Genomic DNA, 12,443 nt, shown 5'->3' with positions numbered 1-12,443 from the left:
AGAGAGCACAGCTGTTGTGGGGAATTCTGAATGAGGAATAATATGTGGACCTTGGTGAGTTTATCTACCAAGGAATTCTGAAGTTTTTGAGGGGAGCAAAGCATATGAACATCCCTTATGCATCCACGGTTACGAAGCTATGCCGAGCAGTAGGAGTGAACTGGCCGGCTCATGAGCAGTTGCAGTTGCCAGCAGCTCCGATAGATTCTGGCACTCTGAATGGGATGCAGGAGTGGACCGGTGGTGAGCCTGAGGAGCATGGGCTGGGTTATCGTCTTCCAGAGGACGTCCAGCACGAGGTGCTACTATGGCTAGGCCAGGGCGTGGTGAGGCTAGTTCTTCGAGAGCTCAGGAGGGTGCTGGGATGGGTGATGCCCAGTATAGGAGGCTTTCACGGCGGATGGATGCCATGTATGAGACGCAGAGCAGGTTTGCTCAGGAGCTCACTCTTGCGTTAGGGACTGCTTTTCGAGGCCTTGGAGCTGATATCCAGTGGCCAGTTTTTGGTGAGGCCTCTGCATACCCGCCGCCTGATACTCCACCCACTGAGGGTGATGATGATGATGACTCCGAGTAGGTATACCCTGTGTTCCTTTCTACTACCTTCACTGGGGACAGTGAAGATTTTAAGTTTGGGGGTGGTAGTTAAGGAATATTTTGTGTGTGTCATATAGCTGCATATTCATGATAGTTAGTTCATATAGTTGCATAATTTTTGCCATATAGTTTTTTTTGTATATATAGCTTTATTTGTTTGTCATATCATATAGCTCATGCATATACCATGATCCCTTTTGCAATAATTTATCGACTGAATTGTGATATTGATGCGAGTGTAGTGATAGCATTAAAGTGATATTAAGTTGTGTAGGTTGATATGCATGCTAGAAGCACTTGTATTGTCACTAAGTCTTAGAGAATGCTTAAGGGCTAGATTGTTGTTATGATCTGATTATTTTCGAGGATAATCTATTTATTATGCTTAGAATTTGATAATAGGTTCTTAGTGGTAAAGGCATGAAAAAGAAAAAAATGGAGTAAAAATGGAATTTGTTGCTAGTTGTGGCTAGGCGTCAAATGGCTAGTAGTCGGCTCGCATGTTATGCGAGTAGTCTAGGGTTGAGCAAGATGGAGCGAAACGCACTTGCTCAGAGAAAAAAAAAAAATTTGCATAATTGATCAAGAGTGGGCTCTTTGGTATTCGAGTTATTAAGTTCTTAGGGGACTTTGTGCCTAGTGACCTAAGGCTTTTAGAGTCTGGGATCCGCTAACCTAACGCTCGTTACATGGATACCATTGTATAAGTCTTTTGTGGACCTCACTCATTGCACGGTCAAATAAGCATTTGAGTTGTAAATAAAAAGCATGATTCCGTAGTAAGCTCCAGAGTTCTTGTAGTGTTGTATATCACTTTGTGCCTAGAATTTTTATTCTTTGTATAATCGTAGGATTGCCTTGAGGATAGTCTAGTCATAGTAATTGGTCTAGTTCCGAAGCATATCTGTTAAGCATTTGCACACACCACGTTTCTGGTTGTATGTCTGTTTGCATGAGTTTATTGATCTTTAGTGTCTAACTGCATTCGTTGAGACGTGACAATTTGGTTGGTTAATTGTAGTAAGGGGGATCGTTGCATTTTCATATAGATTGCATTCATGCATATTTTTTATTTGTTTTGAGTCTGTGACGCTTGAGGACAAGCATCGATTTAAGTTTGGGGGTGTGATAAGTGGCATTTTATACCACTTAGAACGTCTTAAAATGGCTTAAATTGGTGTCTTGAAATCAAGTATTTTGTGTATTTGATGCGTTTTTCTAGTGTTTATGCATTTCAGGGTATTAGTTGCATTTCGAAGGAGGAATCGTCAAGAATAAGCCTTGGCATGTGTTCACCATTGAGAGAGGAAAAGAACGGGCAGATTACGGCGAAGAAACGGAGCAAACCTGGAATTTTTTCAGTAGGGTCATGCGCGCCCGCGCAGCAATGCTGAGCGGCCGCGCAGCAGCCTTGCGCGCCCGCGCAGAAATGCTGAGCGGCCGCGCAGGGTCGGGGAAAAAGATATATTATTTTAGACTTCTACTTCTGTTTGGCTTCCAACTTCTATGTAATCTGAGTTTTATGGGACTATTATATAGGTAGATTTGAGACGTTTTTCACAGAGTATTAAGAGGAGATTATGTTTTAGATTGTGTTTTGCAAGAAGCGAAGGAGATAAGGAAGAAGACCGATTTAGCACACAGCAACGAAGAGGAAGCATATATTCTTGTGATTCTTGTTTCGTTGTAATGTTGGATGCTAGTTTTCTTGCTTTGACTTATTTACTCTTGTGACGTACTCTGTTTTAATATAATCAGTTTAGTTATTATTTTCTTGTGTTTGTTTATCATGATTTCATATGAACCCATGATGGCGATAAGTTCTATTATGGGTTAATCGTGATCATGGGGTTGCAACGGATTTATTATGGAATTCTTTAGTTAATTGTTTAATACTTTAGTATGTGATGATTGCATGATATCTAGTATTGGTTGTGCGTATTCGTCTTATGTGCGTCGCGAACATATAAGATAGGGTGTTAATCTCTTGTGAAGCGACGGTGGATCTTGAGATTTAGAACTTGACATGCTAGCATAGGTTCATGTACGTTGTGCATGATTAGTGGGTAACTCTAACAGTTTTATTTGCCCTATGTAATCAAAAAGGAATAACTTGTGCTTAAGTCGTTGTGTTGTCAATTTCTGTAGACATATAGGAACTCAACATAATTGATGACTATTCAACTTCTATCTTAATTGTGGATGTTTGGTAGAATGGTATTAGTACAATGAAAGTTGGCTTTTATCAGTTTCGTGTTATTCGATTAATATCATCACTGTCACATGCTAAAGGTAATAACTATGGCTATAGAAGGAAGTAATAATGAAGTTGTGATCTCATGAGTGTTTTATTATTGATAAATTGAAGTGTTAGTTAAGTGGTTAATTAAGTAGTTAATTATAGTTAATATTTAATCAACAATTTTAAGTGTTATTATCTTAACATTGAGAAGTAGTCATACATTGGTGAGTGAGTTAAATTAGACAATAAATTAGTCTGAGTCTCTGAGGGAACGAACTAGAAAGTATTCTATATTACTTGCGAACGCGTATACTTGCGTGAATATTAGTGCGTGATTTCGCCCTAACAGTTATCGTTACCAGATTAGGCAAGAAAAGCGGATAACCGTTGTTATCTTTTGGAGGCCATATTGATTAACCTCATTTGGAATACAGATGTTATTGTGAAATTAGGCATATACTATCGAGGTGGGAATGATTGATTAAGACACCCTTATCAGGGATATATGACTTGAATTATCCATGGAAGGATGCATGTACCTTTTTAAAGGTGGAATTAAGGATAGAACATCGGTAACTTAAAACGAATCCTAGGGGAATGCATAAAGGTTGGCATTTCACCCTTAATAGGGATAGTATGAGTTTTGACAGTATAAATTGGAAAGGATTAAGGTAATAACAACCTTTAAGAATCAGTGGAGAATTTTTTTTTTTCTTTTTTCAGAAGTATATAGACAATGATTCTGGTATTAATAAATGGTATCTTGATATGCCCTGTATCTAGGGAATACAGGAGGAACGATTCAAGGATAACCTTAGAGGTTTTACAAGGAGAAAGGTAAAATTCAAAATTCTCAAGAATAGAAAGGTTGATAAAGGAAATATGACGTAATTATAATGATGCCAAGTGAGGCACGAGAAGGTATGGATCGAACCAGTAATGGTCGAAATTGTTCAGGGCAATTAGGACTTAAGATAAAAGATGTTCTAATTATGATTGAGAGTCAGTCATGACAGTGATTAACCTCTAAAGACTGAGGCAATAACTTATGGAAAAATGGTGATATTTTTTTTTACTCACCAGATTTTAAGGAAAACATCTTCACATAAGCAGTGATTGAAATGAGGTAGAAAATTTATTTGGAGGTGGTTAAAATGACATTGACTGTAAGGAAATTTTACTATCAGGAAAGGCCAAAGAGGTGGCCGACACTTTAAAGGTAAGAGGATAATTATAGGCGCTTGTGCCAAAGGAATACAGTGATGAGGATTAAAGCTTTGCATATTGTATTACGGTTTGGAAGATTGACATTCCTTCTGATGACTGTGCAATACCCAACCGTAATAGTAGTTGGTAAAGGTTTAATTCGTGTAATCGCCATGAGCGGGCTATCTATCTCAGAAGCTACTATCTTGAGAATAATCCAGGACCATATTTCAAAAAGGACTAAACGAACCTTTGAGTCAAGTCTTCAATTGAAGGCATACGATTAAGAATGGTATTAACCTGCTATCGTTGCTTTGACTGAAACTCTTCTGCAATTTTATCTACTTCATGTCATGAAAGTACGTCAAGTTCAGGAGTGTTCTTCATGAATCATGAACGGTGATCATGTTACCTCCTTAGAAGAATTAGATACGAGATGTATTGACTCCGTATGGTTAGCTATTAAGACTTCATGGAAAATAAATGACTACAGTAGGTCAGTGGCGGACCATAATAAGGCAGCAATGATTCTGCGAGTAATGAGCTGATTACAACCGTGAGAGTTGTATTGGAATGGGTGTTGAGATTGAGTACCACTTATCGGGTTGTGGTAGTGTATAAGTTATCATTGATAGACTAATTAAGTAGAGTATCTACCTATTGAATATTTATTCTTTCTTATCAATAGAGAGTCATATTACTATACGAGGAAGGTTGCGGTGCAAGCATAGAATTATATTAACGATGATGTATAAAATGAGATTCCAGATTCGATTTTCGATGTCAGGGGAGTTTTAAAGGTGATTGAGTATAAGCTCGAGGAAGAGCATGGGTCCGTAGAATGATGGGTGGAATAATAAATATTAAGCATGTGAAATGCGATGCGATAATACTTGATATATATACACATATGTTTTGTTCTCCTATGACAAACCTCTATAGTTCAGAGGTAGGTTCCAAGCCAGATGTTTTGTGGCAGTATATTTTTTTCATATATACAATTCTCTTCAATTCGTTCTTTTCTCTTCTTTTCATTTCATATAAACTGAGAAGAACAACCCTTCCAGAAGGGGAGGTATTTCCGAATGACTATCTATCTGTGTGATAGAAGCCGAGTAGGATACCAGCTATTGTTTAATTGCTTGTCAAGTACTAAAGGCTGGCCACCTTCTGTACTAACTATGCGATATAACAAGTGTTCATGATCATAGTGATCTCTCAATAAGTTATTTTACTTCTATATGATTGATCAAACCTTGGAAAATGGAAACAGCTGAGAAAGGAGTAGTAAAGTTATGGTGGTAGTCAGAATGGAAGCACATTCGTGATACTAAGGTTGACGTGGTTATTAAAAGGTTATAGAGCGCTAACGAGCAAAAGTATAACCAGTATAATATTAGGAACGGAAGGTAGTAGCGATTATGAAATGGAAAAGAATGGGTATTGAGAAGCACAAGCTATAATGCTAGAAGCTATGATGAGAGCCGGTGCAATAGACTTGAAATAATTTGGAATGATCACTTAACGCGGATTAAGTTATCTTACGACAATAGATCATATGTCATTATCGAGATGTCGCCTTATGAGATCCTTGAGGGAAGACAACGTCGATCTCCCTTATGTTAGGATGAAGTTGTAGAGCGCAAGATGCTCGGACCAGCAGTGGTCCAAAGGACCAAGGATTTAATAGATTTAATCAGAGGACGGCTGGTAGTAGCCCAAGATGGACATAAGAAGTATGTTGATTTGACACGAAAGGACAAAGAATAGGAAGTAGGGGACCTAGTGTTGTTAAAGGTATCCCCTTGGAAACCCTTGGAAAGGATTGATGAGATTCGAAAAGAAAGGAAAGCTAAGTCCACAATTTGTCGGACCCTTGGATATATTAAGAAGTATTGGGAAGTTAGCATATGAGCTAGCCTTACCCCAGAACATGTAGCAAGTCATAACGTGTTTCACTTATCAATGTTAAGGAAGTGTAATTCGGATGCCAGATAAATAGGGGCATATGAGCGCATAGACATGCAACCAGACGTAACCTATATGGAGCAACCAGGAAGGGTTATAGAGTGAAAAGGAACAAGTGCTTAGGAGAAGGGTTATCAAACTAGGCGGAGTTTGGTGGTAGGACCACAATGTGGGAAAATTTACTTGAGAGTTAGAAAATGTAATGCTAAGAGAGTATCCCTATTCATTTTCTATCTGATTCCGGGACGGAATCCTTTTAAGGAGGGGAGACTGTAATAACCCCAATTTTTGGAAAATTTTTGAAACCCTTATGAATAGTGTTTTTGCTGAATGAGAAAACTTTTCATGCTACACTATGTAGGGGTTCTGTTATAGATATTCTGAGATTTTATTAGTACTCTATATGGTATATAAGTGTATGTAAAGATCGTCAGAATCCAATTCTGAACACTTTGATTTTTTCCCGGAAATCCACTAGATACGGAAAGAATTGAGTATAAGGTAACAGGATAAAAAGAATTTAAATTAAAAGATTATAAGAGAGGATCAAAAAAAGGAATATAATATATTGAGAAAGGTTAAGGGAACCTAAGTAATAAGATCCCGGGTATGATCCCTCAAATGATAAACGAAAATGAAAGTTAAGCGAACCGTATAACAGATCACCGGTCATTAGGCAAACAATTAGGAAGTTAATCAAAGAGATTAGAGGGGAGGATGTCATCCAACCAATGAGAAGAGGACAAAGAGGGAAAGATGACATCATAGCATGACATAAGCATGACATGGGAAGGAAGGAAATGTGGTGGATTATTAACCACACAAAACCAAGGTTAAATTGGTAATTAACCTAAAATAAAACTAATCTAATTCAATCAACCAAGCCAAACATTTCATTTCATCAAAACAAAAAACACAAAACCTCTTATTTCTTCATTGCTCTCGCCTTTTGCCATTTTCAAGAGAAAGAAATTTCAAAACTCAAGATCAAGGCTTCCTAAATTGGTAAGATAATTCCCTAGTCATCCTTATGCATAGTTATGGCTATCTTATGAGTTTAAGCATCCCATTCATTCTCTATCTTCTCCAATAAATCAATGAAGAAGACAATGAATAGTGATTTCAAGGTTTTTAACTTGATTTTCTTGCTTTTCCTTTAAGATCCAAGCATTCCTAAGACTCCTCAAGGCTTCCTAAGGCTTCCTAGCTACTCACACCACTTCAAGGAAGGTATATCATCTCCAAACCCTAGCTTTACTTTGTATATTAGGGTGATTTTGGTTGTTTTGGTATTAGAGTAGCTTAATGATGGATGGTTTAGAGTTGGGTTGAAATGGTGGAGATTGGAATGTTGAAATCTTATGATTTGATTAAAGAATGTAGTATAGTTTAAATTCAAGTTTTAGGATTAAGTAAATTGATTATAATGAGTTGATTTGGGGCTGCTGTAAAGTAATATGGATGGAGTTTTGATTGGGTTGTAAATTGGGGTTGAATTGTGGTGGATTTGGAATGGTATAAATTTGGGAAATCGCGTAAACATAGCCGTCGTAATGCCCGATTTACCGTAGACTGTTTTTGTTCTTAACATCCGAACCCTTGAACTCACTTTTAGGTTTTTACCATTGCCATTTTTAGATAGTTCATGTTACGAGCTTCGTTTTGATATGTAGTTCGTTTGATTCCGATGTACGGTTTAGGAGAAACGGTCGTTTTAAGTAACGACGTTTCGCGAACGAATCATTACCCCTCGCCTTACTTTGAAACCTTGGTAAAGGACCTAAAATGACTAATTGGGGTAAGAAACATTTATGTAAGGTGTAATAGGCAGTTGGTAAGACATTTGCGAAAGAATCGCCTTAAAACTCGTAATGGTAAATTTATTAAAAATGGTGGAGCCACGGGTACTCGAGCGACTTAAGTGAATCGTTAAGTGCGAAAGCGAACATTAGGACTCTAAATGGTTAAAGTCTAGTTTCTTAAGCGACCGGGGTCTAATTCCGACTTATGTTGTTATTCATAGGTTATCGGACCCACTCTAAGCTTAAGTCTATCCGGGAGCACTCAGGCAAGTTTTCTACCCGTTATACTGTTGTTGTGATGTATACACTTGTATATGCATTATCTTGTAATAGATGCATGATGGTCATATTAGCAAATTCTTGCGATATATTATAGCATGTAATATGGTACATATGCATGCCTGTTTCGTATTCTTGCCATATATATCTGTTGGTTCAGTTGATAATACCTATGCTAGAGAATAGCGGTAATTTGCATATACCCTTAGTATAGGGACCCAAAGGTGAAAGCATTTTCTAAAACCGGGAGTCGAGGATCCCGAGTAGATTTTATATATATATATATTTTATATATATATATGGTAATAGTTTTCAAAACTAGTAATCGAATAAGGTTTATTCGATAACTTTATTTTATTAATGAATATTATCTTGAATATTCATTCGAGGATTTATGACTCCTTTATATTATTTATTGAATATTACTTGGATATTCATTTGAGGATGTATGACTCCTTTTATTTTATTTAATGAATATTATTTATAATATTCATTCGAGGTATTATGACTCCGCTTATTATTTATTAATATTCTTTATTTATTAAAGAATAATGTTCGATAATCAAACTTACTTTTGATATTCAAATAAAGATATTACTTTCGTATAAGTATATCTTTGATTATTTACTATTCATTTCAAGTATAAGTTTTCCAACTTCTACCTCAATTACTCTTTATGGGAATATTATTTAAATAATATTCAGATATTTCTTTATATTGAGACTGATTTACTTTATTAAATCAACATTATTCCAAACACTCTTTAAAGTGTTTTCAAGTCTTTAAAATGATTTTCAAAAGTTAGAGCGGATCCCAAAACTCATTTTTATATTTAAGATCTTCCTTTTAAAAAGGGGATTTAAATACTCGCTCAAAACCGGAGGGATCCGGCTCTGTGGTGTATTTTATATTCGCAACAAGGTTGTTGTCTTGATAAAAGAGTTTTTGATTACTTACCCAATACTCGGGAAGTAAAATTCTTGGAACAAGTTAATCCATTAACAGGCATCGCCTGGGAAATATCGGTGAGTTTTCCTTTCCAACTAGATACGACTTCTTAGTGGAGCCGTATCAACAAGTTTCTACTTGGGGAAAGTGGGGACGAGCTTTACGTTTCAGAGTCATGGATTTCATCTGAACTAGGAGTGGCGTAAGTGGTCGAGTAGCGCCGGCCCAGCCTTATTATATTGGCCCAAATGGCCTAGAAGTTCCGCTAAGGCGGTCAATTCCTTAGGAGTTCAGTGTTCGGTTGACAAGTAAATCCGACAGGTTCTCCTCTACATGTAGAAAGTGGTGGGGTTGTACTACTACGACTGATCATCGTAAGTGGTCTTCCTGGCGCGGCAAACACCCGTAATGAGTTCATCATCCAATTGGATATTTCTGCAACACTACCTAGAGCACTTCGATAGAAAGGCTACGGTTGGGCGATTGTTGAGTGTTGGCAGGGTCAAGTTTTCAAAATGATGTTTGCATCAAATGAAGTATCTCGTAACTTCATTTTATTTTGATGATATTTTAAAGATTTAATCTATTCAAATCTGGTCTTGTAGTCTCATCTATGTGATGAACTTTTGAAACTAATTATAACTTGAACGGTGGTAGTTCAAGTAGTATTTGGAAAAGATATAAGTATATTGGAGTATCTTGTAACTTCATCTTTTAAACTTATATCTAGTAAATGATTATCTTATGCATGACAAAGATTTTCAGAAAAAGGTTGAGACAAGGTTAGATATATGAGATCACCTTGCAACGATATTTTTATACAGTTATACACTGGAACTCTGTGTGTATTATGCATGGAAGAGAACTTCCAAGATTTTGAAAAGTATATATGTATATATACTGAATATTTTGCGACTTCATCGCATTAAGATATCAAACTTGGTTCATTTCTTTTGACCAAGACTTTCATGAGTACTATGAGAAGGCTCATATATTGTTAATCATTATACATATTATTTTGGTGGGCTTGCTGCTCACCCTTGCTTTCTTCTTTCATCACACAACAACAGATAAAAAAGATGAACAGGACCAAGCTCCCGATTCGTGAGCGGATAGGAAACGTTCCGCAGTTTCCTATAGGTGTTGATGTCGCTGTAGCTGAGGTAGGAACTACCAATAGGCTAGGCTTTCAACTTTCGATGTACCAGATTTATGTATATTTATGAATTGTAATAATGGCAAAGAAAATATAAATTTATTCAGAACCTTCTTGAGGTGTAATGACTTATTATGTAAAATAAAATGACTTGTGTTATTTTTTTGGGTATTCATCTCTGAGACTATAACTTGCGGTGTGTGTGTGTATATTGTGGGGTCACAGTACGCAGGAATTGGTTGATTGTTAAGATTAAGTGTTGTTAAGGGATATGGAACTCGTGACAACCCGGATCCCCGACCCCGGATTTGGGGGTGTTACACCTAGTAAGGGTTGTGATGACTCAATTCGATGAATGCCATGTTGAGTACATCTTAAGGGTGGAAAATGCTAAGGTAGATGCATTGTGAAAGTTTGCTTAATCTGAGATAGAGGAAAGTTTAGGAAGTGTATACTTCCGCGTTTTGAAGACACGGAGCGTTTTGAAGAAGTACACGAAGGTATCTGTGGGCAACACTTGGGGGGCAGAGCACTGGCTCATAAGATAACCCGTTTAGGCTTCTATTGGCCAGAGATGATGGCCGATGCCTAAGAGTATGTGAAGAAGTGTGATCGTTGTCAGAAATATGCACCTGTTGTTCGAAAATCCCCCGAGATGTTGACTTCCATCAACTCTCCCATCCCCTTTTCCATGTGGGGAATTGATATACTTGGGCCTTTCCCCATGGCCACACCACAAAGGAAGTTTCTGATTGTAGCGATTGATTATTTTATTAAATGGATTAAAGCCAAGCCTTTGGCCAAGATCACAACTAAGTAGGTTGCTTAATTCATGTGGGAAAACATCATGTGCCGATATGGAATTCCCCGTATCCTAGTTACCGATAATGGAACACAGTTCAACAACGAGGAATTCAAGAATTATTATGAGGAGAATGAAATTAAGTTATAATTTAGCTCCGTGGCTCACCCACAAGCCAATGGGCAAGCGGAAATGGAAAATCGAATAATCCTGGATGGACTAAAGAAGAGAATCGAGAAGTCGAGGAATAACTGGGTGGATGAAATACTCCCAATACTATGGGCCTATAGGACTACTTATAGAGTCACAACTGGAGCAACTCCCTTCATGTTAGCATATGGGGCAGAGACGGTTGTTCCTGTGGAGATATCACATTCGTCTCCCAGGATCCAAGCTTTTAATGCTGAGGAAAATGAGGAGGGGCAAAGATTAGCCCTAGATCAAATTGATGAAGTACGAGATGACGCACATGCGAATATAGTGGAATATCAGAAAAAGGCTTCGTTCTACTACAACCTAAGGCTAAAGGAAAGGTTCTTCAAGCAAGGTGACTTGGTTCTGAGAAAGGTAGAAGCTTCCGGTGTTGGGCAGAAAGGAAAACTTGCACTAAATTGGGAAGGGCCATACAAGGTCAAAGGTGTTCAAGGAAGAGGGACATACAAGTTGGGGACTATGGATGGTTTTAAAGTCCCGAGAACTTGGCATGCACAAAACCTAAAGATTTAATATGTGTAAAATGGTTGAGCACGATTCTCACTTTTCAAGATGACAAGTAGGTTAAAAAGCACCTTGAAGCTTTGTTTGCTTAGGATTACATGTTTTACTTTTAGTTTTTAAGCTTGAATTTTATTAAGACCTGTGTAAGGGATGAATCCCAACAGTTTATAAAATTCAGAAAGTTTCTGAAATATGTTTAACAAATCCCTATGGTATGGCAAGTAAACTAAGTGCATGAGATAAAAGCATAAAGTTCAATAAATAAGAATGGTTCGAATAAGCAATATAAAGTCTGATAAATAAAGTCTCAAATACAAAGTAAAATAAATAAGCCACGCAGGGCTAGAAAAGCTCTAAGGAGTGAAGGTCCCCTTGGCATCCATATCATCATCTCCTCCACTCTCGCTAGATGTCTCAGTGGTCCCGGAGGAAAAAGAGCTATGATTGGCTGAGGGCCGAGAAGATGACTCGGGAGGAGGAAAAAGTGGGGCCTGAGGAGCACGGTCCGAGAAAACCACTCGGGTGTGAAACCTCTGTAGTAAAGCCTCGTCATTAGGACATCTGTAGTCCGCTAGGTTGATGTCGGGACAAACCTCGTTCACGGTTCCAAGGGCCGTGTCCCAGCCAGTCCTATCATCCCTCACCCTTATAGACTGAGTGAACTCCTCCGAGTCCAAATAGTTATCGATAGCCCTGTCTTTCTCAGCCCTCAGCACAACCAGCTCA

This window comes from Apium graveolens, chromosome 2, assembly GCF_009905375.1.
Source record: "Apium graveolens cultivar Ventura chromosome 2, ASM990537v1, whole genome shotgun sequence".
Taxonomy (NCBI): domain Eukaryota; kingdom Viridiplantae; phylum Streptophyta; class Magnoliopsida; order Apiales; family Apiaceae; genus Apium; species Apium graveolens.
This window is presented reverse-complemented; position numbering follows the sequence as displayed.